The sequence below is a fragment of the Sabethes cyaneus genome, chromosome 2, assembly GCF_943734655.1.
Source record: "Sabethes cyaneus chromosome 2, idSabCyanKW18_F2, whole genome shotgun sequence".
Taxonomy (NCBI): domain Eukaryota; kingdom Metazoa; phylum Arthropoda; class Insecta; order Diptera; family Culicidae; genus Sabethes; species Sabethes cyaneus.
In genome coordinates, this window is record NC_071354.1 from 246,486,860 (window position 1) to 246,513,274 (window position 26,415).

The following is a 26,415-nucleotide window of genomic DNA, read 5'->3' on the forward strand; positions in this document are numbered from 1 at the left end:
ATCATCCAACGACAATGGATCTACAGCTTGTTCTACCAAAAGTACCCAACAAATAGCGTATTTAATTTAACTACTACTACGACCAACTACCAATTAAGCATCTACAGCTTTTTTACCAAAAGTATTCAACAAATAGCGTCTTGGTTTATATAAAGACGGTCCACGATAAAATTGCAACACACAAAAATAATTTGCAAAATTCGAGTTTTTATCCGATTGTCATCAAACTTTCAGGGTATCAAATAAAACAATTAAACTTAGTTTTAACGTTTTTATTTTATTAAATTTCGCCTCCATATTCGAATGCCCGTACTTTGGCCTTCACTCCTCCAATAAGATTTGGCACAACCATAAAATCGGCGTGTTTTGCATTTGACCAAACCTCGTAATTGAAATGCGATCAGGCATATATTAATATTTTTTTGAAACGATGGTGCTACAATTGATGAAGGGACGGTAAGGGAAAGTAATAAAGAAGGATTTTTTGGAATGGAGGGGAAAGAGGGAAAAGGAAGGGGGGGGGGGGGTAATAGGTAGCTACGCTTAACAAGTTGTCGTTGTGACTCCTACCTTTTGTCCAATGCTGGAAGGAGCATGGGTCGAACCAAGCTATAATCCGAGATTATAACCGGATTCGAACCCACAACACCCGCCAGGGCATGTGGCTCGCTGGTACCCGTGTACCTATGAACCACAGAGGCGCTGGACAAAAGGAGTCTGCACAACCCCCCTTATTAATGTAGAGACATGGGTTGGGCTATTTTTAGACACAAATTATACCTCTTCCTACACGCTACACCTACTGTAGAAACCACCGACCGAGAAGTTAAATCTAACTTTGTGTTTACTGGCGGGACGACGGCACTATGCAGGCCCTTGCGACTTACAAAGTACTGCGTGTGAACGCTGATCGTCTGCCAGCGTGTTAGTCGCGGTTCTTAGCGCGGGGTTTCGGGGGAAGGCCCCGCCTAGTATTTCTCGATTGGCCGCAGCACCGGTGTATTTGTTTTGAGGGTTTAAGATCTTTCGGCGCGAAATCGACATTATTTGCCTTATGCTACTCCAGCACGACCTTTGCATAATGGCATGAAGTCAAATACTACCAGAAGATCATAGGACAGTTGTGAGACTTCAGAAGAGGAAGAAATCGCTTTTGGAGACACTTTCAAATACACCTGCAACACCTGTCTATGTTTATGGTACCTGGGGTCGCGAAAGGTGTACTCCGCTTTCCACATGAACAAATTGCTTTCCAAATCAAGAATTTCTTTGCAAAGCTTGACATTTCTGTTTTCGGAAGTTCTCTGGAACATCAAACTTGTCCATTGCAGTAGGTAGAATTTGGGATTCCCAATTTTTTACCGATGGCACGATGTGACAGATTCTGATTTTCGATGTACTTGTGCAGAACTTTTCCGCAAACGAGCTGTTTTTTCGACGGCATTTTTCATATCTTTGCGCACCTGATGGAAAGACTCACACAGTATAAACAATGCACTTTGAACTTTCTCTATGCAAATTTTCAATTGATTTTACCCAACGGTTAAAAAGCTAGAGCAATTTGAGTGTGTTGCAATTTTACCGTAGACATCCTTTAACTTCGAAGTTCACCAATGAATTAAATCAGATTTGCAAAAGTTTACATCTATTACAATAAAATGTATATGTGAAGCGGTAAACTAAAAATCACGGAACTACGCTTGAGCAATTGGTAGGTATTTTTGAATAAAGTTGACAAGGTACAGCGAACCAAACTCTTTTATTCATGTAAAGAAATGCTCTTTTATTCATATAACCTCGATTCAAAAGGCACGATTTGAGCTATTCAGCTGAAATCATTTTTGACAACTTTAAATTTTCGCCTTGTACGTTCAAATCATGAATACCTTGTTATAGTTCTTTTTACAGAAAAGTATAAGCTTAAATACGTTGCTTCTTTAATATATATATACATATCTATACCTATAAAAATGGAATTCTGTCTGTCTGTCTATCCGTATGTTCCTTATAGAATCGAAAACTACTGAACCGATCGACGTGAAAATTTGCATGCAGGGGTTTTTGGGTCTAGGGAAGGTTCTCTCGATGGCAAAAGACCCCTCCCCCACTAAGAAGGGGGGATCCCATACAAATCTATGCCTATAAAAATGGATTTCTGTCTGCTCTATGTTCCTTATACAATCGAAAACTACTGAACCGATCGGAGTGAAAATTTGCATGTAGGGGTTTTTGGTGCCAGGAAAGGTTCTTACGATGGTTAGAGATTCCTCCCCCCACTAAGAGGGGAAGGGGCTCCCATACAAATCTATACCTATAAAATGGATTTCTGTCTGTCTGCCCGAATGTTCCTTATAGAATCGAAAACTACTGAACCGATCGGCGTGCAAATTTGCATATAGGGGTTTTTGGGGCCAGGGAAGGTTCTTATGATGGTAAGAGACCCCTCCCCCCATTAAGAGAGGGAGCTCCCATACAAATGAAACACAAATTTCTGCATAACTCGAGAACTAATCAAGCAAATGGAACAAAATTTTACCTGTGGGTATTTTTGGAGACAAGAATTTTCTCTATGGTGAATTGAGACCCCTTCACCCTTTAGGAGGGGGGCTCCCATACAAATGAAATACAAATTTCCTCATAACTCGAGAACTAATTAATCAAAGTAACCATATTTGGCATGTGGGTGTTTTTGGAGACATGCATTTTTTCTATGATGAATTAGGATCCCTCTCCTTTTTAGCCCCCCCCTCCTAAAAAATGAAAACTGAAATACAAATTCTAGAGTTATGAGGAAATTTGTATTTCATTTGTGTGGGAGCCCCCTCCTAAAAAGGTAAGGGGTCCTAATTAATCATAGAAAAAATTCTTGCCTCCAAAAACAGCTACATGCCAAATTTGGTTCCATTTGATTGATTAGTTCTCGAGTTATGAGGAAATTTTTATTTCATTTGTATAGGAGCCCCCCCCCCCTCCTAAAGTGAGGAGGGGTCGTAATTCCCCATAGAAAAAAATTCTTGCCTCCAGAAACCTTCACGTGCTAAATTTTATTCCATTTGCTTGATTAGTTCTCGAGTTAAGAGCAAATTTAAATTACATTTGTATACGAGCCCTCCCTCTCCTCTTGATGGGGAGAGGATTCATAGCTCTCCTCCTAAAGAGGGGAGGGGTCTCAATTCACCATAGAACAAATTTATGTGTCCAAAAACACCCACATGCAAAAATTTGTTCCATTTGCTTGATTAGTTCTCGAGTGATGCAGAAATTTGTGTTTTATTTGAATGGGAGCCCCCCCTACTAGTGGGGGGAGGGATCTCTAGCCATCATAAGAATCTTCCCCGGCCCCAAAAAACCCCACATGCAAATTTTCACGCCGATCGGCTAAGTAGTTTTCGATTCTATAAGAAACATACAGACAGACAGAAATCCATTTTTATAGGTATAAATATATTATTACATATTATTTAATATGTAATACGAAATAATGTATGTAATATATTTAACATTTTTAATATTATTGAATATACTCAGGTATTTAAAGATATAGAAACGTAAATGCTATACCGTGGCCGAACAACTCGAGTGTAAAAAAAGTTTCACTCAACATTACGTGGATTAATTCGGGTTTTATCTATTGTTCGGACCATTGGGCTAGTTCTTGTGGATGGACTGCTGGTATCTTAAAAGGGAGACGAGTAAAATGCGCAATATTGTTTGGTTAGTGATAAGAACATAGGTAAAATGAGGTATTTACTGGCTCGGGGTAATCAATTACACTGACGTATCTCTTTCAGTCGGTATGATGAGGTAACCGAACAGGTTGCGCGATAACAGCTTTTCGATACGTTCCATGTATTGCTAACAGTCGATAGCTGATTTGTCATTGAATTGGAATGTAGATTTTTTTAAATAAAAATGTTTTTTCTAAATTGGAGTTTTCAGGAGCAATTTTAACGACTTTTATTAAGTCAAAAAAAATTCTAAATTTCTATTAAAAAATTTCTAATTTTTGAAAAGGCATTTCGTTTAGTAGTGGAAGGGTAGTGCTAATCTAGAGTATTAATTAGTGATCCTAAAAGCAGTCGGCGGAAACTGCATTTATGGTAATTTGCCATTTATTACGCTCCACTTGTATTACGCTCTACTTGTTGTATTCTTGAAGAAGACAAGTTACGCTTGAATAAGAATTGTTTGAATTACTTGAGGGCACCAAGTTTTTGCAAGATAATCATTCTAGTATAAACAAAGAAAACGTCAACGATAAGTATCGACGTAACGTGTTGTTTGTGCTGTTTGGACTGCACGACAGTTCCAAGCGTTTAATTTACAATTGGTATTGGTACAACTGTTTTTAAAAATTATCACCCTTATTCTGTATTTCGAACGAATCTTTATTTCGTTCGACTTGCTTCGAACGAGATGTTTTGCCCATTTGATTTTGCTGGTGGAAATTTCGTTCGAACGAACTTTCGTTCGAAATACCAAGTCGTTCGAAATATAGAATAGCGGTGTATGCTTCAACTGCTTCAGTGCCTTCAAACATTTTCCATACAAAGACATCTGACTTATGAACTCTATATTTAGTTTAAAAAATACAAAAAGCTCTAGAGTTTCCTCTAGAGTTCCCGCACCGCCACTGGCAAATGCATCATTACCGGCACTGTCCTTCCCCAGTTCAGTTAGTCCTGAGATCTTTATTGTTATGTGACTTCGCTGATTGTTCATATGAAAGAGTTTTAAAAATATTACACAGATTTTCGCTTAATTTTCGTTTAAAAGATCTGTATTCTTCAATTTTCTCCAGGTTCAGACGCCCATTTGACAGATTAGTTGTTTACGTTAGATTGTTCTTATTCAAGAGTATAATTTCTCTTTCAAGAATATACGATTTTAAGAGAGTTTTATGGCAGTATTGTTAAGATAAACGAATCTTGAAGAAGAATGTCATAAGTTTTTGTCAAAACTATTGTTAAGTTTTAAGGAGCATCGTTTTTAAGCAAAAATGAAGTACCGTTCTGTTTCAAACTTCGAACACTTAAGCTATGCTGAAACTTTCTAGAAAGAAAAATGTTCGAAAACATCTTTATTCTACTCCCAAAAATGGTTTAATAGCATGGCAATTTAATTATTTTCGTGTTAAAATTTTAAAAATGAGGATAAAATGTTAATTTACATTGAAAAACACTAAAAAACTGCTGTTCGGTTTTGATTCAAACTTCGAACACTTTTATGGTCGACATTCAAAGCTCGAATATTTCAGTCTCACACATCGAACACTTGTATTACTTTGAAAAGTAGTAATGTTTTTAGTGTCATTCAACTTAAATAAGTGAAATTTCATCCTTTTTCTAAACACTGTCTTTTTAAATCCACCTAACAGTATGATTGAAATTTTTCACACAATAATTAGTTTCAATCCGTAAGGGTAAACGGGGTAACAACGCCCGCCGGGGTAAAACCGCCCACCATGGTTTTACAGGGCCTTGCTCAAATTGGTGTTAAATGTTGATGACAGTCATATTACTGAATGCGTACGCAATATTTTACAATACCTTGTACAGCAATATCGTATAAACTATCGGAGAAATAAATAAAAATAGATTTTTCGTTATAATCGTTTCGTTTTTTATAACTTTGTTCCCGCAGAACTTAGGTTTTATTCAAAATGTTAAAACTTTCAGTAAATCCAACCCACATCGCTTCTCTGATCCTGTCTTCATCCGACAGTACCTAAATTAGGTAACTGTTCATGCAGTTTTGTTGAAATAAATAGTGAAACGTGTAAATCGGTCATTTGGGGGTAAAACCGCCCACAACGAACGGCGCAAGATCGTCGTGTATAATGCTAGTGCGATAAGGAGATTTTTAAAATAATTGCATAGTTTGGACCAAAGAATCTCAGATTTACATAAAACAATATAAATGTGCTTAGTTTATAGCTGGTAGACTGTTTGGAAAAATCTAAATCGCCAATTTTCCCTGCGGGCGCTATGGACATTTTCTTGTTTTCTCGGATATAGCTTTTTTTAATAATTCCTCCCTTTTGGAACAAATAACATGGAATAAACATATTTTTTATGAAAATATAGCAAATTATCTTAGCAATGGAAAAGTAATATGTATCTGCGTTATCAATCAGAACATTTTGAAATGTCACAAAATGACCTACCGGATCAATTGCAGGAACTTTAATACCCATATTGTTATATTTTATCTTAGATCCTCTCTAGTCCTTAAAGATTGACTCCAGGATGCCTAACCCGATCCATCTTGTTGTCTAAGGAAACTACACGGTATCAATTTCAAGACTGTTGGCACCTATATTACTGATATTCTTCCAATACGAGTGGTTGCCGGACACTCTTTTGAACTTGCGAATCTCGGGAAACTATGTATTGTTTGATAGCAAACTGATTCAATTTGTTTAAATTAGATAAATTCATAAATCCAATGCCACCAGTTTCATTCAAATCGGTTGAATATTGTTAAAGTTATACGCTATGGCGGTTTTACCCCGTTAGTGGGCGTGTTTCACCCCGCATGGAAAAAATACTCTATTTTTTGGACGTGTTTCCAAATCGCAATAAAAAATAGAAAATCATTACAGATATTTATGTTTTTATTTTTTACATGTAGGTAATAGATCAATTGTTCATTTAAAGTAGATAAATTAGAAATTGAGCTACAACTTTTTTTTATACAGGTGGTTTTGCTTAGGCGGGCGGTCTTGCCCCGCTTACCCTTACTTCTGTAGTCAGCAAGTTAACTTTGTACAGCTTTACAATGCAGATAATTCATTTTCCCGAAGGAAAATCCGGAAAAACCGGATATTATTCGTGGGTGTTCGAAGTTTGAATCACACCTCAAAACGTGATTCAAACTTCGAACACTTTTTATTTATCTAATATTTTTGAAATAATGCATGAAATATTGTATTTTAACTATGCTTTACTACGTATATATCTTGCACTTACCTAATAATCGCGAAGTGGGAAGGTAAATGTTCTAAAATTCTTAAAATAATGCAAACGAAAAAACAGCTACTTTTGCACGAATCGCTAAGAGTATGCGAACGAAGTTAAAATCTGAGTTCTCACTTTTTCCAGCGCTTGCTGATTTCTTACAAGGAGTCCTACAGTTCAATGTCATATCTCACCGGATAGAGGACATTCTGACGAACACTGTGGTGTACAATAAGCATAATATTTGATCATATTAGCGATACTACGAGCATTTTATTCTGAAGTGTTCGAAGTTTGAGACTGTTCTAAGTTTGAATCAGAACGGTATCCTTTAAAACCCCTTATAAGGTGAATTACGCTTATTGATAATTTAGTTTTATGGGTGATTCTTCAAGTCTCCTTCAGTCATACTTCAGAAATGTTAGTCAAATAAGATAAAATTCACTTGAGGAGGAACATTATAAAACCGAACAGACTTTGAAATGCTATGATAAAACTACTATAAGAAATGAATAAGACCAATTTGCTATAGTATTGTTACTTGGGTAGTATCGTACCCGAACCATCTAAGCGGTTGAATATTTGCAAATTATTTTTAAATTGTATCTATCATTTTCATAATTTATCGCAGTTTTTTTGATTTCATTTTCAACTTTGTGGTGCTACGGTTGGGTCGCAAATATGCAAAATTAGATGAAAGTGGTAAATCAACTTGGCAACAATGGGGAATTTACGCTGTAGCAAAAGAACTTTTACTGCAAAATATTTTTGCATTTATGACATTTATTATGCATTTAAATTCAAATATGTAAATAATAAAATAATTAAAACTAATTCCGTTATTACGTGTTAGTGGTTAATTAGAATAGCTATATTTTAGTTAGAGTGTAATTATAGTATAGTGACATTTTGTAATTATTAGTCATGTGAATATTGTGTAGGTTTTTGGTTATGTAGCAGAATAAAACGGAAAACTTTTTCTTTAACTCGTATGATAAAATAATGTTTAATCTTTACACTTCGAAAAAATCTTGTAAATTTACGTTTTTCGACATGCACATAAATGGAGCATGGCAAATCATATAAAATTACGTATTATTTCACTTAAATGCTTATTTATTACATTGGGCTTGATGTAAAAATAAATTTTTCAAAACGGATTAGGCTATTTACATTTTTTCGTTCTGTGTTGTTACATTTTAAAGAATCATCTCTATGGTGAATGTTGTTCTGTTGGGCTGGTCGATTTATTATTTAGTTTCTACACGCTTATAGTATTTAATATATAATATTAATATATAAAGTAATAAAAATAAATATTATTTCAAACAAGATGTGCGTTTGGGATTAGCTCTGACAAACAAATTGGCTGAGTAGACATTAGATTGAATGATCCATCCGTTGATTGATACTTAATTGTAATCCATTATTCATGCCTCGATAGTGAACCGAGACAAAATATTCGAAATATTTTCCTGGATCCAAAGCATATTTAAAAGAAACTAATATTTACTAATACATACAGTGAAGTGCATACGAGAGGAACAAATATCAGTATGGACAGACCACTGAAATACCACGTTCTATTCTCCAAGTTCCGCATTCATAAGGTGTAACTTACTACTAGTAAGTACTACACTGCTTATTGACGGGGTAAGCAAGTTTCGTGTTACATGCGACATTTTATGCGATGTCATTCCATGCGGCCTCGACACAGTAGCAATAGCAGCTTCGTCAGAAGAGCGACCGATAGCTACACAGCAAAAGACATTGGTGACATGTGAGTTTTGTCAACCTCATTGCACCGCGCAAGAGCAAAGAGTGAAGTCGTTTTCATTAAACCAATCAATTAGACAATCTGCGGTTCATTGACGAAAAATTATCAAAAAATATCTAAAACCATTAGAAGAACAATCATTACACATAATTTCTTTGTCCCTTATGCTTGACAATATCTACATGGTTTACATTTACGAGTACATTATATTTTGTTGCATTTGAATTTTTACCTTCCCTTTTGTAGCGGAAAGAAAGAATAGAAGCAAAACCCGCAAATAAAAATCATCCATAGATGATGTTTAGCTTACCTGTATTAAGCACCCATCCAGAATGAGCCACAATATCTAGCGTGTGTTCTTTACAACTCCCTTATACATTCATTCGAAGCCAGGGAGGTCAGGTATTCTCACACTTGTTTCACGATCGGCCAAACAGCGTGTCATCTTCGACCGACTCCAGCCACACTACCGTAAGGAATTTAGTCTTGTATGGGCTCCGGTTTTCCGTTCTTTCTATGTTTTTCAAGCGAACCAAGTTTATGAGAATGTTTTGTCGCTTTCATTTTCCCGCGCGTTCAACGATTAACGTCATTTGCTTCAAGCTCTTTCTAAAACCCGTGGAATCCTCGTTCGGTCTTTTATTCTGACCACTCGGATAGTTTAAGACGGTGGTAAGTGACCGAAACATCTAAATATTACATTCATTATCTTCACCAAAACCCATAGTAAATATACTGTCAGGGCGTAGCGGTGAGGAAGAAGGGAAAAATTTCGGGTGAACTGTAATACTTTTCCTCTGCTCTTCAGGTGGCGAGGAATTATTTAGCGGTTGTCTATTGTTTGTTTCACTAGCTATATATACTTGAACCTACGCATCGGTTGATATTTCTTTAATTTTGAATTCATTTTTAAGGTCTACTCTATGGAAATGAAAGAAAGGAGAATTGCTTGTTACAAGAGTTGAATGAGTGAGCGACAAATCAGTCGGCTGCTCACTGAGGAGAATCTGAGGCTGAATTCGGCCAATAACCGAGGTTGAACAGTCTTTAGTTGTAAAATGGTTTTGTGGTTTTAATTACATGTACTTTGTATGTGTGGTTAGCGTAGTTTTTGTAATGTTATCGATCATAATCTTTATATTTATAGAATTTTCTTCATGAGAAAGCTGGAACTCTGGAGCTGGAAATAATAATTTTTTTGCAATAACTTGAAATTTTGGGAGTGTTAGAATGATGTCAAATATGTTTTCATGATCTACTAAGTGCGACTAACAACGTACACTAGGTTACTTGCAAAATATATTAAAAAATTGTAACATCGTGTTATAGAGACTTGATACACACTTTGAAGAAATCTTTTAAATATATGTTTCTTTATCAGCACATGAAAGGAAAATTGCAAAACACGTAAAATTATGTATTAACATGTAACATAAAGTAATACAGTTTAGTTTGCATGCATAATCTATACCTATAAAAATGGATTTCTGTCTGTCTGTCTGCCTGCCTGTCCCTATATGTTCCTTTTAGAATCGAAAACAACTGAACCGATCGGAGTGAAAATTTGCATATAGGGGTTTTTGGGGCCAGGGAAGGTTCATATGATGGTTAGAGACCCCTCCCCCCACTAAGAGGGGGGGCTCCCATACAAATGAAACACAAATTTCTGCATAACTCGAGAACTAATCAAGCAAATAGAACCAAATTTCACATGTGGGTGTTTTTGGAGACAAGAATATTTTCTATGCTCAATTGAGACCCCTCCCCGCTTTAGGAGGGGGGGGGGCTCATATACAAATGAAATACAAATTTCCTCATAACTCGAAAACTAATTAATCAAATGGAACCATATTTGGCATGTGGGTGTTTTGGAGGTATGAATTTTTTCTGTGAGGATTGAGACCCCTTACCTTTTTAGGAGGGGGGGCTCCCATACAAATGAAGTACAAATTTCCTCATAACTCGAGAACTAATCAAGCAAATGGAACCAAATTTAGCATGTGGGTGTTTTTGTAGGCAATTTTTTTTATGGTGAATTGAGACCCCTCCCCTGTTTAGGAGGGGAATAATGACCCCTCTTCCTTTTAAAGGGGAGGCTTCCATACAAATGAAATACAAATATCCTCATAACTCGAGAAGTAATCAAGCAAATGGAACCAAATTTGGCATGTGGGTTTTGAAGGCAGGAATTTTTTTAATGATGGTTTGAGACCACTCACCCCTGTGGTAAGGGGATATGGACTCTCATGCAAATAAAACAGAAATTTTTGCGTAACTCAAAAACTAATCGAACTCGAGAAATTTTAGACTCTTTCATAAAACATTAATCAATAACAAGACCACCAAAAACTATCAACAGTAACCAGTGCTGTTAATATTCATCAGCACAACGTTCAAACTGCTGGATTATTAGTCTACCCTGCATTGAAAATCTGCTTGCTTTGATTAAACGTTCATAATAACTAAATACAGCAAGCATTAGCTTCATGCACGAGAATATAGAATATCAGCACGCTATGATATTGTAATAAACTGATATTCACGCTTAAGCAGTGAAAATCAATAAAAAAAAATTATGTTGTGGTGTAGCATCTCTTGCGTTGGACAAAAGATTTTTCTTTTCATGGACTGCATTTAAAATTGTTTTTTACCAGAAGTGAATATCACTTTCTGAATATGAATATCACTTTCTCCTGTTCTATTTTCACGATATATTGAACTTGTATACTATGATGAAAATCACTATGCAGTTGTACCACAGACAAACAGACGAGACACTCGCGTTAATTCCATCGCCCTATCAAATACCACTCATTTTTTTCAATAAGCATGTTTCGCAACATGGCCACCCCGCGGCGCGCGAGTGTTGCTTCGAGTTTTCAGTATAAACCCATACAAATGTGAAAACCCTACAGCATAAAACTCTGCAAATGCAAGCAATTCCACAACATGCATAACAGAGGGTGCTAGTGTGCAAGCAAAATGTGTAGGACGATGGTTTTTAAAGGATTTTCTTCTATGTGTCATGTCAGTTCGTCAGTGGTTGTACATATGAAACTCAGAGGTACAAAACACAATGTATGCTGAGAAAAAAGATTTTCTGTTTTGTTTGAAATTCTGTGATAATTACATGATAATACGTGATAGTAACATTAGATAATTCAGCGCGAGACGGCCACAGGCCGCGAGTATTGCCGGCGACCTGCCGTCGGAAGCGCCGGCCACTGCGGGGGGCAGCCCCCCGTAGAGATCACCTCTATCTAGGTTTATTTATTTTCTTAGATCTACTGACCTCTATCACTTTCCTTCAGTTGGGTCACCTCTGCGAAATGGTACTTTCTACGAAAAGATTTTCCGTGAAACGGTACATCCCGTGTAAGGTTTTTCGCGAAATGGTATTCTGCGAAACTCTATATTCCGCGTTATGGTCAACCGAGAATTGGTGTTCCGCAAAATGGTATTCGGCAAAATGGTTTGTAATGATGGCGAATATTTAAATGCTATCCGCTTTATTTTATCAGGCTAAGCAATGGGGGAAGTTGTTTTTTACTTTACTGTGAGGAAAATGTGTATATTAAAAACCCATGAACTCCCCAGAAACTTGCAAAACTCAAGATTGTGACAAAGGTCATCCGAGATTGACGATTTATGTACAACGCAGTTTAATTTGTGGCAATACGAAGTTTGTTGGGTCAGCTAGTGTATATATATATATATATATATATATATATATATATATATATATATATATATATATATATATATATATATATATATATATAATCTACACACTCTGGGTTTTTAATCACCCATCGGTACAGATGGTTCTGAGCGCTTTGGAGTGTCATCTTTTAAAAATATTAATCGAAAAACATGCCAATGTATAACATAATATAGCTAATTCTTGAATTATTAATAAAATATTATTGAATCGTAAATCAAACTACAACAGGGATTAACAACATCGCATAATCGTCCATCATTCTAAATATTTGCTTGTTTGCTGTGTGACGCCTATGTTGCTTTTTCTCATCACACATTTTCCCACGCAATCCACTGCATCCCATACATTGACACGTTGAACACACCTCTAGCGTTGCAGACTCGAATCTTCGTATCTTGCTGGCCTCGGTCAGTTTTGTGATTATTTACCACACTAACAGCAGCAAGTAAACCAAACCAAAAAGTTCGCCCAGCAACCAATTCGGATAAGTAAGGTTAACTCTACGGCTATTGCATTGCAACCGACATTACCTGTCTCGCTCACGGACATAGTATCAAAATTAAGCAATTATTTGGTTCATATTTTTGGCTACGCACAATTAAACGTCAATGAATGGTACCCTGAAATTCTGATTTAACATGTATGAGATTTTGCGAATAAAACAAAACAAATTAATATATATCCAACTAACCATCTAATCTATCTAAGAGCAGAACATTCACAGCGTTACAGTAAAAGTCCAACAATAATAAAATAAAATTTTGATAAAGTAGACTGATTGTAAACGAAACATTCCATAACAACTCAACAAAATCAGCCCGACGGACATCGAGCAGACACAAGCGAAACTCTTGCAGAAAACAAAGCAACTGATGTGCTCTGATCACATCTCGCTATTTTCATTACGAATAGGAGCTTAAGCTCTCGGTTCATCATAGAAAGTTCCAAGTCGAATGCAAAGCTAGCAATCGCAAATCACGTTGTTTGCAACCGCTTAAATTGCTCTCACCCACCAGCAAAAGCCGCCGAAGTATACTGATGATTTATGAATGTTCATTGCATTCCTCAGGTTTCCATCTCTGCAATAAACTATCCAGTACTGCCCTCATCACTGTATTAATATGGTACTGTATCAGTTGCTCGATACTATGCACGACTACTAGGTACGAGTGCAAAAATCTGTATCTTCGTGTGTATAATAATTAAACACATATAAATATGCGCAGAAATCGGTTCACTAACAGGAAGGTCCACAATTTTCAGTTGGTCTGAAAAATATTGTTGGTGGATGACAGTAGCTTTAGTAGGAGCGCATCGAATTCATTTATCCTTTGAAACCGAAATCGGCACTCGGCAATCATAAGGCCAAGTTGTAACTTATTCCACTAACCTCCATATATTTATTACGTTACGTAGCAGGAAAGAGAGGAAAGATGACAATTTCACGTACAAAGATTGATCCGCAGTAATAAGCTCGTGTATCTATGTGTCGTCTGTGATTGGAAACTGTATGGAGAACTTATACTTTATTTATACTTTACACTACTCGGTTGGCAGTACTCCCGAAAAAGCTCACAGAGCTTGTAAAAAGGCTTTAATAAAAGAATTGACAAAGTAACTCACTCTCTCGAGCTGTCCTGTTATTCCTAAACCTAATTTGCTCCTTGATGATTATTGTGCGTGACTGTTTTTAAAGTTTCTCGAAAACGTTCTAACAAAAATTTCAACATTTGGGTAATATTATTAACTGCATGCTACAAATAGGATTGCTTACAGCTTTCGTTAGGCCGCATGGATCGATTTCGTAATAATAATATGAGACTTTTCGCCACTTGATTGCAGTCATTATTTTCTTCCTTGATCGACTAATACTCTGTAAGCTTTCGAGCAACAAGTTCAGAAGTTTACATCGACTTTCCACCTGGTTTCGATAAAAGGAATGTGAGTTAGATGTCAATTCTTCTATTTTAGCTTCTTTAAGAGCAAGAGATCGTGGATCATGGATCACTGCGTTGGAGCTACGTGGATGTGCAACCACTCGGGTGTATACAGGCGCATAGTGTGCTTGGTTTAGGCTTAAACGTCTTTCTAAGACTTGACCCTCCTTTATCGACAGACATTCATAGCCGGTTATTAGAGTGTGCTCTACAGTTACGGGGCTAGTGCAACAATCTTACTGACTCTATCTAGCAGCACCGCCTAGCCTAGATTCGAACATACGACGACTGGCTTGTTAAGCCAGCATTTTACCTCGAAACCACCTAAGCGGTTTCACTTTGCAGTACGTACCGGATTCTACTCTTCTTCAGCCGGACTCGTTTTGTTACGGAAACTATTGAAAATCTGGCCAGTGGCTGGCTGTTTCAGCTTCTCCTCATACAGATTGCTAATTGAGTTCAGCTGTTGCAATTTAATTTACTGGCATCCCAGCAATATGCAATGACGGAGTGGTAACCAGCTTCGCGGGAAATGGATTCTTCGACGGATAACCGGATAACCGGTAATCGATCGACGGGTAACCGACAAGAGCTTATTGACTTCACCGAGAGCTTTCTTAACGATTAGGGCCAGTAGCCCAAGGGTGCAGCAGGGTCATCGGTCCCCGGTCTCTTTGACGGTTAGGCGTAGACGCTATATTCCCTCAAGGGCGACCCATATGCAGTAAGCTATCGACAACAAATTCTAAATCCGATGCTAAAACCAACAATAGATCCTGAACAATTCTGTCATTCACACTCCTTCAACTTATTTTTATTTTTTTTTTTTTCAAATTTCACACACTCACAAACTCAGTAAAAAGCCGCGGTATTTTGGACTGTTTCGTGATTTTTCTATTCCTTTAATTTTGCTACCGACGATTCATCCTAACTAGCTCCTTTCCACACAGGGCTGCAATTTCTTACAGTTACAACTTTCTTACTTATTATCATCCACTATTATGTCCACTATTTATTATTCTAAATAGCACAAAAGAATTCATACGAATCAATGGGTAAAAAAGAGTATGCTCCCTTTCCACAAGACGTACGGTAAAACCTCGATTTGATCCACCTAAGGGGACAGAAACCTTTGTTATACCAACACATTTACCATCGATAAATTAACTGTGGTAAATCTTATACGCAGATTTTCGCCGTATTAGTCGGTTCGTAACAATTGTACGGACAGATATTTACTTTAACAGATTAGCAAATAAAATACATAAATTGTTCCGAAAATATTAATTCGAAACATACTCAGCTATCATAGTAAAACATTACTGACTCGTGTACGCTTAACGAGCTTTTATGTTAAAATTTTCACCTTGCTTGAACCAGTTTCGGATCTTATGTAACTCATTCCTTTAATCTTCTACATATACAGGTAAAATTTTGACGAAATTCAAACGGCTATAACTTCTAAATAAGACATTGTAGAATGAAAATAATTGCATTCGACAGGGAATTTTTTCCAGTTTTTCTAAAATATTTCAGCATTAGCAGTAGCCAGTGAACAAAAATCGAATCGAAAATCGAATTGAATCAAAAGAAGACTAATGTTAAAATTTTGCCTCCCGGTTGGAATCGAGGTACGTTGTATATTCAAATCTCGGCCGGGAGAAGCTGTTAGAGTCCATAGGGTCGAGTCTCTTCGAGACGCAGCGATGGCCCAGACATGCTAACAGCTTGTTCTGCATGCTTTTCCATATCGCTCCTGAGAGGGCGACCCGATGAGTAAATTTCAAAACGAGAGGTTTGGTAGTCAGCAAAGATAGCAAACTTCTTGGCTACGCAGGTAATTTTGATATTAGGGCCAAAAACTTGCGAAAATGCCGTGGGCACCAACCCGCAATAAATGCGTCGAAGATTAAATAATCAAGACTCAAACGAGACGAATGTGCGCCTTTCGCGTATGGTAATCGTAATCGTTGACGTGGTATGGTGCATGGTAATCGTTGACGGTGACGAACCAAAGGTGGTAGATGAGTTCATATATGTGGGATCACTGGTGACCGCGGACAACAACACAACAACATATTCAAACAGGACATCGAACCTACTTAGCCCTTCACAAAACACTACGATCAAGAGGCATGAGCCGCCGTACGAAGCTTACAATATATAAACCGCCTATTAGACCGATAGTTTTTATGGAATTGACAATGCTCACGGAGGACATACGCACCTTTGAGGACAATATTTGGTGGAGTACAAGCGGAAATGGAGAATGGCTGAGGTGCATGAAGCAAGGGAAACAGACACTTCTTGGGAAAATTATCAACGTGCATTTGACGAAAGTTGGTAAGCTACGGTAAACCGGACATGTGGCAAGGAAAACGGTTCTATTCACCAACCCCACCGTCACCTAGAGCAGAGTGGCTCAACATTGGCGTGGCGGCATTTTTTTAAATAAATAAAAAACTGCTACTTCAGAGACGCCTGGGAAATGGATTCTTCGACGGATAACCGGATAACCGGTAATCGATCGACGGGTAACCGACAAGAGCTTATTGACTTCACCGAGAGCTTTCTTAACGATTAGGGCCAGTAGCCCAAGGGTGCAGCAGGGTCATCGGTCCCCGGTCTCTTTGACGGTTAGGCGTAGACGCTATATTCCCTCAAGGGCGACCCATATGCAGTAAGCTATCGACAACAAATTCTAAATCCGATGCTAAAACCAACAATAGATCCTGAACAATTCTGTCATTCACACTCCTTCAACTTATTTTTATTTTTTTTTTTTTCAAATTTCACACACTCACAAACTCAGTAAAAAGCCGCGGTATTTTGGACTGTTTCGTGATTTTTCTATTCCTTTAATTTTGCTACCGACGATTCATCCTAACTAGCTCCTTTCCACACAGGGCTGCAATTTCTTACAGTTACAACTTTCTTACTTATTATCATCCACTATTATGTCCACTATTTATTATTCTAAATAGCACAAAAGAATTCATACGAATCAATGGGTAAAAAAGAGTATGCTCCCTTTCCACAAGACGTACGGTAAAACCTCGATTTGATCCACCTAAGGGGACAGAAACCTTTGTTATACCAACACATTTACCATCGATAAATTAACTGTGGTAAATCTTATACGCAGATTTTCGCCGTATTAGTCGGTTCGTAACAATTGTACGGACAGATATTTACTTTAACAGATTAGCAAATAAAATACATAAATTGTTCCGAAAATATTAATTCGAAACATACTCAGCTATCATAGTAAAACATTACTGACTCGTGTACGCTTAACGAGCTTTTATGTTAAAATTTTCACCTTGCTTGAACCAGTTTCGGATCTTATGTAACTCATTCCTTTAATCTTCTACATATACAGGTAAAATTTTGACGAAATTCAAACGGCTATAACTTCTAAATAAGACATTGTAGAATGAAAATAATTGCATTCGACAGGGAATTTTTTCCAGTTTTTCTAAAATATTTCAGCATTAGCAGTAGCCAGTGAACAAAAATCGAATCGAAAATCGAATTGAATCAAAAGAAGACTAATGTTAAAATTTTGCCTCCCGGTTGGAATCGAGGTACGTTGTATATTCAAATCTCGGCCGGGAGAAGCTGTTAGAGTCCATAGGGTCGAGTCTCTTCGAGACGCAGCGATGGCCCAGACATGCTAACAGCTTGTTCTGCATGCTTTTCCATATCGCTCCTGAGAGGGCGACCCGATGAGTAAATTTCAAAACGAGAGGTTTGGTAGTCAGCAAAGATAGCAAACTTCTTGGCTACGCAGGTAATTTTGATATTAGGGCCAAAAACTTGCGAAAATGCCGTGGGCACCAACCCGCAATAAATGCGTCGAAGATTAAATAATCAAGACTCAAACGAGACGAATGTGCGCCTTTCGCGTATGGTAATCGTAATCGTTGACGTGGTATGGTGCATGGTAATCGTTGACGGTGACGAACCAAAGGTGGTAGATGAGTTCATATATGTGGGATCACTGGTGACCGCGGACAACAACACAACAACATATTCAAACAGGACATCGAACCTACTTAGCCCTTCACAAAACACTACGATCAAGAGGCATGAGCCGCCGTACGAAGCTTACAATATATAAACCGCCTATTAGACCGATAGTTTTTATGGAATTGACAATGCTCACGGAGGACATACGCACCTTTGAGGACAATATTTGGTGGAGTACAAGCGGAAATGGAGAATGGCTGAGGTGCATGAAGCAAGGGAAACAGACACTTCTTGGGAAAATTATCAACGTGCATTTGACGAAAGTTGGTAAGCTACGGTAAACCGGACATGTGGCAAGGAAAACGGTTCTATTCACCAACCCCACCGTCACCTAGAGCAGAGTGGCTCAACATTGGCGTGGCGGCATTTTTTTAAATAAATAAAAAACTGCTACTTCAGAGACGCCTGGGAAATGGATTCTTCGACGGATAACCGGATAACCGGTAATCGATCGACGGGTAACCGACAAGAGCTTATTGACTTCACCGAGAGCTTTCTTAACGATTAGGGCCAGTAGCCCAAGGGTGCAGCAGGGTCATCGGTCCCCGGTCTCTTTGACGGTTAGGCGTAGACGCTATATTCCCTCAAGGGCGACCCATATGCAGTAAGCTATCGACAACAAATTCTAAATCCGATGCTAAAACCAACAATAGATCCTGAACAATTCTGTCATTCACACTCCTTCAACTTATTTTTATTTTTTTTTTTTTCAAATTTCACACACTCACAAACTCAGTAAAAAGCCGCGGTATTTTGGACTGTTTCGTGATTTTTCTATTCCTTTAATTTTGCTACCGACGATTCATCCTAACTAGCTCCTTTCCACACAGGGCTGCAATTTCTTACAGTTACAACTTTCTTACTTATTATCATCCACTATTATGTCCACTATTTATTATTCTAAATAGCACAAAAGAATTCATACGAATCAATGGGTAAAAAAGAGTATGCTCCCTTTCCACAAGACGTACGGTAAAACCTCGATTTGATCCACCTAAGGGGACAGAAACCTTTGTTATACCAACACATTTACCATCGATAAATTAACTGTGGTAAATCTTATACGCAGATTTTCGCCGTATTAGTCGGTTCGTAACAATTGTACGGACAGATATTTACTTTAACAGATTAGCAAATAAAATACATAAATTGTTCCGAAAATATTAATTCGAAACATACTCAGCTATCATAGTAAAACATTACTGACTCGTGTACGCTTAACGAGCTTTTATGTTAAAATTTTCACCTTGCTTGAACCAGTTTCGGATCTTATGTAACTCATTCCTTTAATCTTCTACATATACAGGTAAAATTTTGACGAAATTCAAACGGCTATAACTTCTAAATAAGACATTGTCGAATGAAAATAATTGCATTCGACAGGGAATTTTTTCCAGTTTTTCTAAAATATTTCAGCATTAGCAGTAGCCAGTGAACAAAAATCGAATCGAAAATCGAATTGAATCAAAAGAAGACTAATGTTAAAATTTTGCCTCCCGGTTGGAATCGAGGTACGTTGTATATTCAAATCTCGGCCGGGAGAAGCTGTTAGAGTCCATAGGGTCGAGTCTCTTCGAGACGCAGCGATGGCCCAGACATGCTAACAGCTTGTTCTGCATGCTTTTCCATATCGCTCCTGAGAGGGCGACCCGATGAGTAAATTTCAAAACGAGAGGTTTGGTAGTCAGCAAAGATAGCAAACTTCTTGGCTACGCAGGTAATTTTGATATTAGGGCCAAAAACTTGCGAAAATGCCGTGGGCACCAACCCGCAATAAATGCGTCGAAGATTAAATAATCAAGACTCAAACGAGACGAATGTGCGCCTTTCGCGTATGGTAATCGTAATCGTTGACGTGGTATGGTGCATGGTAATCGTTGACGGTGACGAACCAAAGGTGGTAGATGAGTTCATATATGTGGGATCACTGGTGACCGCGGACAACAACACAACAACATATTCAAACAGGACATCGAACCTACTTAGCCCTTCACAAAACACTACGATCAAGAGGCATGAGCCGCCGTACGAAGCTTACAATATATAAACCGCCTATTAGACCGATAGTTTTTATGGAATTGACAATGCTCACGGAGGACATACGCACCTTTGAGGACAATATTTGGTGGAGTACAAGCGGAAATGGAGAATGGCTGAGGTGCATGAAGCAAGGGAAACAGACACTTCTTGGGAAAATTATCAACGTGCATTTGACGAAAGTTGGTAAGCTACGGTAAACCGGACATGTGGCAAGGAAAACGGTTCTATTCACCAACCCCACCGTCACCTAGAGCAGAGTGGCTCAACATTGGCGTGGCGGCATTTTTTTAAATAAATAAAAAACTGCTACTTCAGAGACGCCTGGGAAAAGGGCGACGAGTAACCCAAGAACGAGTTAAAATAGCACCAACCTCAGCTACTGATGACGACCACGACGACGAGCCGTACGGCCAGCTCCATAAATTTTCCTGTGCTCTAAACATTCGGCTATAAAATTTCTAGCTAGAAAGTGTAAAACAAATTTTCCTCTGGGGGGGGGGTGAATTCGCGGTAGATACATATTTCGCCTACGACTTGCATCATGCATCATCAAGTTTTCGGTCTTTTTTGTTTTAATCGGAAAAAAATCTTTTTTTACCTTTGTTATAGTATATAACAAAGGTTTAGAAATTGGTCGAAAAACACGAAGTTGATCCGAGGCCGAGTCACATATACCAATCGATAGAGCTCGACGAACTGAGCAGTGTCTGTGTGTGTGTGTGTGTGTGTGTGTGTGTGTGTGTGTGTGTGTGTGTGTGTGTGTGTGTGTGTGTGTGTGTGTGTGTGTGTGTGTGTGTGTGTGTGTGTGTGTGTGTGTGCAGCTCATTTTCTATCACCTGTTTCTCGGATATGGCTGAACCAATTTATGCGTTATTAGTCTCATTTGAAAGGTATTATTGCCTAGTATATCACTATTGAATCGTTTTGTTGTCCGATGTTTCGTTTTAAAGTTATAAGCAAAAATGTGAAAACTACGTGACACGATTTTCTCCGGAACCACACAACCGATTTCAATGGTCTTAGTACCAAATGAAAGCTCTTGCTATCATAATAATTTTCAGGAAGTTTTGTTGAAAACAAACAAGTAGTTTAAAAGTTATGCTTAAAAACGTGTTTTGACAATGTAATAATTATCGTCTGTTTCTCAGAGATGGCCAAGCCGATTTATGCGCTATTAGTCTCATTTGAAAGGTAATATAGCCGGATATATCACTATTGAATTATTTTTTGATTGGATTTTTAGTTTTAAAGTTATGAGCAATTGGAGGTACACGTTAAAATTTACAATACTTTATAGCGATTTTTTAACCAAGATAATTTATCTAGTTTCAATTGTTTTAACGAGAGGTTTTAACACTGCAAATTTATTTACCAAATTTCATAAGGATTGGTTCTACTGGTCAAAAGATATTTAAAAATGATTGATGAAATTTATTCAAGAAAACTTTAATGACCAAACCTTTAATGGGACCAAACCTCAAAAACAGAATAATATAGTAAAAATGTGTAATTTTTCAAAGGGTGTTTCTTTGGAGCAGTTAATTAATAAAATATAGCACATTTTCTTACACTTTTAAGGTGACCGTAAACCCGTGACACAAATTTTTGTTTTTAAAACGAGTCCAAAAAATAGCGTCTTTACAAAAATTGTGCAACACACTAAAATAAGCAACTTTGCTGCATATAGTAACTATCTATCTCTTACTGATTGCGAAATTTATTAATTTTTTTAAAGAACCCACTTTAAAATCAAACAAAGCAAAGCCATGGGTGTAAACGTCCTTCAGAACTTGACCCTTCTTTGTCGACAGACTTCGCAGCCAGTTATTAGAGTACAGGAGAATTACGAGGCTAGGGCAAAGATCCTACCCAGATAACACAAAATCGTAATAGAAAGTTCATAATAAATCGTTTTCATGTCAATTTCACATTGGAATTGTATAATAATTAGAGTATGTCAAATCGAAGTGAACAATAAGTTGTTTTGCAGTCGTGCGTACCTTCATATACAATTCATGACTGTGAATTATAAAGCTGGATAGACAGTTGCAATATTTGATTATATCTTAATCATATATTCAGGAGTATTTAGTTGCGTGTTATAAAAACTACGCAAAAAAGAATTACAAATAATTGTCAAAGTTTTCGCACGTATATCGCCTCCACTTTGGTACATATATGTTCTTATATGGCGTGAAATATAACTTTTTCGTTCAGATATGATTTCTTATATCTCAGTTGCAATCGAGATATACAAACCAAATGGTTTACTGGGTATTAACTTTGTAGCGGCACCGATCAGTCGAGAGTCGAACATATGACAACTGGCTTGTTAGGCTAGTATTGTATCCCGAAGCTAACTGCCACTTTGAAATCAGTTCTGCTTAAAAATTCTATACACGCTGTTTTCATTACTTTTATATGTTCTATAAAGTTATTTAGTAGGTTAAAATACACTTTGAAAATTGTTTATCGCTAGGATACATTTGGATGATAACTAGCACAGCGTTAACAATTAAGTTCCAAAGACGTATCGATTTCTATATGATCATTTCCAGCTCAAAACGCTAAAAAGCCATTTTTACTCGACTATTTTCGATTGGAATTTGAATGTGAAAATAGTTTCTTTCTAAACCTAATATTTGACGAGCAACATTTCAAAAGGTCCAATGTGCAAATGAGAGATTCTTTTTGCGTCTCCTCTCTTAGGCTTATTACGGCGGCATAAATGCACTTGAATACGTCTATTTTGCATGAAACGGTTACTGGTGTTATTGGAAAGCTAATCCTTTAGAAAAATTGAGTTGAAATGCATTTATGCCGCCGTAATAAACATTAGAGAGGAAACGCAAAGAGAATCTCTCATTTGCACATTGGACCTTTTGACATGTTGGTCGAGAGTTCCATGTTTATCTGTAAGCAAAAAATAAAAAGGTTTGACAAAACGGGTCTTTACTTTTAAAAAGGAGGTACTATCACCAATCGTGGGGGGTATCAATCGGTACCAAATTTAGGATTTTTGGTTTCTGACCTAAAATGAACAATCTGACAAAATTTGGGTCAAATCCGGGCAGGTCGATTACACGGTTATCGGATACTTTGCATGTGTTGACTCTAACAGATAATTTTTAGATTTCACATCTGAATAACTTGAGAACGGCTGGGCTTAAGAAAAAGTTCATATAAGAATTTAGTTCAAGTTGATGCGTATAGAATTTGACTCTGTCAGTTTTATGAAAATTGCAAATTCAAATACAAATCAAAAATAATTTTTGAGCTGGAAATGCCCATATCAAATAACATATAAGATGGTATAACAAAGGTTCCTTTCACCACTAGGTGGATTGAATCGGGTTTTTAATTTCAGGTTTCGTATTGCTCTAAGACACCCCAAAAACTTCAGCCAATATGTAACTCGACCCTTTGGGCCTCACATTTTTCGACCAATTTTTAAACCCATAGTATAACAAAGGTAAAAATGTTGTACCAATGTGTTTAGTTTCCGAGAAAATGGCACATGAAGCTTAAAAACACGACTATATAAGAAGCAGCATTCTAGTGTATGTTTTATGAACATACACCGTAAATAATAATCATGATATCAAGAATTTCTTGGGGGACAAAAACAACACTAGATCATGTATTATCATTCATGCTTTTGTGTTGCCAGATTTGTCGGTTTAGTAGTCATAATTTCATGGAATTTCAAACTTATTGATCTCATAATTTTATTCATGGATTCGGAATCAGAATCTTTCCGTGTAGCGCAGTATTTGACCAGGTTATCCCTTCAAGTCTGATACGGTAATTCAAAAATTGTAGTTTCATCAAACATTGTGTTTACAACTTGCCTGTGTGCCAAATCTTATGCATAGAATAAAAGAATTCTGATCGCTAATTGTATATTAGGGAGATCACACATTTTGTTTTCCATTTTATTATAAAATTGATCAAAAAAATTGGCGAAGAACGAAAATTTAATAAACTGGGAAAATAAGTAATGTGCAAACTGTAAAAGATAATTAACTGGACTGATTGGGAATTGCGGGTTCAGTATTTTTCATTGTTTGAATATCATTTTTTCCAGTTCATCCAATTGGAAAAATATATTTATTCGTCCCATAAGAAAGTGCAAAATAACTTATATACCTAGTAAGGCGATATAAAAATAGTAAAACTAAATTATTATCTTTTTTCTACTGTATAGAGACCCTAAGGGTTGCAGATCTTAACTCCATTGTCTTCCGTGAATGGAAAATAATATCCACTGTGTTACGTATAATATTTAGGGAGCTCTGTCCGTGTGTCGTATATCTGTTGATCTGCCACTCTTTCATTCACTTTAACCAAAATAACAGCTTGCCTCTCTCTATCAGCTGTCTGAAGCAAGCTTCAGTAGGACCACCTGCCTGTCGCACTCAGCGATCAAACCAAATGATGTTTCTATTTGATCTTAACAACAGGTTTCCCACTATATTAAACATACCTGTTATTGAATTAAAGTTCGTATCGTTGGTAATCCATTTAAGTGATTCGCGCCAGGGTCGTACGTTATCAGATGATTCGAACCAAATCAGTTTTTCTAAATGGACGAACAATACAGTCCTCCGGGATATGATTCCAGCTTTCGAGTATATGTTATGCGAGTCTGGAACAGCAAATCAATAGCAGGATCACTATGGAACTTTTATTTCACTGGTTTTCACCACAGAAGAAAATATGATTTTACCACTAGATGACCAATACAACTATCATGATGTATGCTCCTCCTGTTTCTCATGATTAAATTTCCTGCTGACAACTACAGTTTTTCTCCGCTTTTCGGCTCTAGAGAATCTTGCACTCAAACACCTTTCTTAAATTAGACTTTTTCCTTTCTTTTTTTTCTAAAACATAGCTTTGAATTACACAATTAAAATTTCTTGTTATGCGTTATTGTTTTACTTCGTTTTGCATGTACTTATCTTCTTTAAACTGAACCATTTTTCCGGTAATGGGTTGCTACCAAACAAAATTGCACATGGCTATTCACCACAACACTTCTGTGACTTCTGGAATAATTGCGATTTTTCAAATTTGTTCACTTATAGTTGACTAGATTTAACTTTGTATAGTCTTTTATTGATAATTTATTTTCTGCTCATTACAGTACACATTTTAGTAACTTGTCTTCAGCAAACAGATAATTATTTGGTTTGCATTTCATTTGTTAAACAATACTCAAATCACAGTAGACAAACGTACTTGCTATTGAAGTAATTGCGAACAATAATCACGACTAACTGTATGTTAATGCTACTTTGCGATAAATTCGACACAAGATTATTCACCAAAGAGGACATTCAGCAAGGCTCAACCGTCACACTTTGTCATCCCCTCGTAATGCCTTTTATTATTTTCATCAACTTCTAACCCCGAAACATTACAACATGCTGCACATTTTCCTTTCACATCCACTATCCTTCCTTTCCTTCCTGCGTTTATATTTTCGTTTGTTGAATGGTTTGCGCCTCACTGGATTGCACGGTTTCAAAACACAACGCGGGCGAGCTCTTTCAGGACAGTTGTTTGGAGTTGAATCTGACAGATGCAACTTTTGTCCAACCCAACTTCTTATTTAAAATTTCTTGCTTCCTTTTTCGGTTTTCACTATTTCCATTGCTTCCCACTCGTCATGCATTTTTTTTTTTCTTGGTTTACCAGATTAAATTCGGCTATCCACAGGATGTATTTTCCCAATCCGAACTATCGGTCGCTGCTCCTTGCATTTGTCTCTAAGGTCGCACGTTAAGTCGAGAGGTAAACGATAGACTAAACAGGCCGTCTGATATTTGCCTCGGTCACAGTGACGATACCACCCAGCACATTGAATAGCTAGGAATAATATCAACACTATCAGATGGTTCGGGTTCGGATCGCCTTCGGTTTTGATTCGGATTGACTGAG

At 37.2% G+C, this 26,415-nt stretch overlaps 1 protein-coding gene across 2 annotated transcripts in view; it reads right to left on the minus strand.

The window, feature by feature from the left end:
* The window catches only part of LOC128738863 (zinc finger MIZ domain-containing protein 1), a 93,706-nt gene extending 67,492 nt beyond the window's left edge, over positions 1 to 26,214 (minus strand). For both annotated transcript variants that reach the window (XM_053834310.1, XM_053834309.1), the window contains exon 1: positions 24,956 to 26,214. The gene's annotated coding sequence lies outside the window, so the exon portion shown is untranslated. The remainder of the gene's footprint in view (positions 1 to 24,955) is intronic.
* Positions 26,215 to 26,415: the final 201 nt, after the last annotated feature.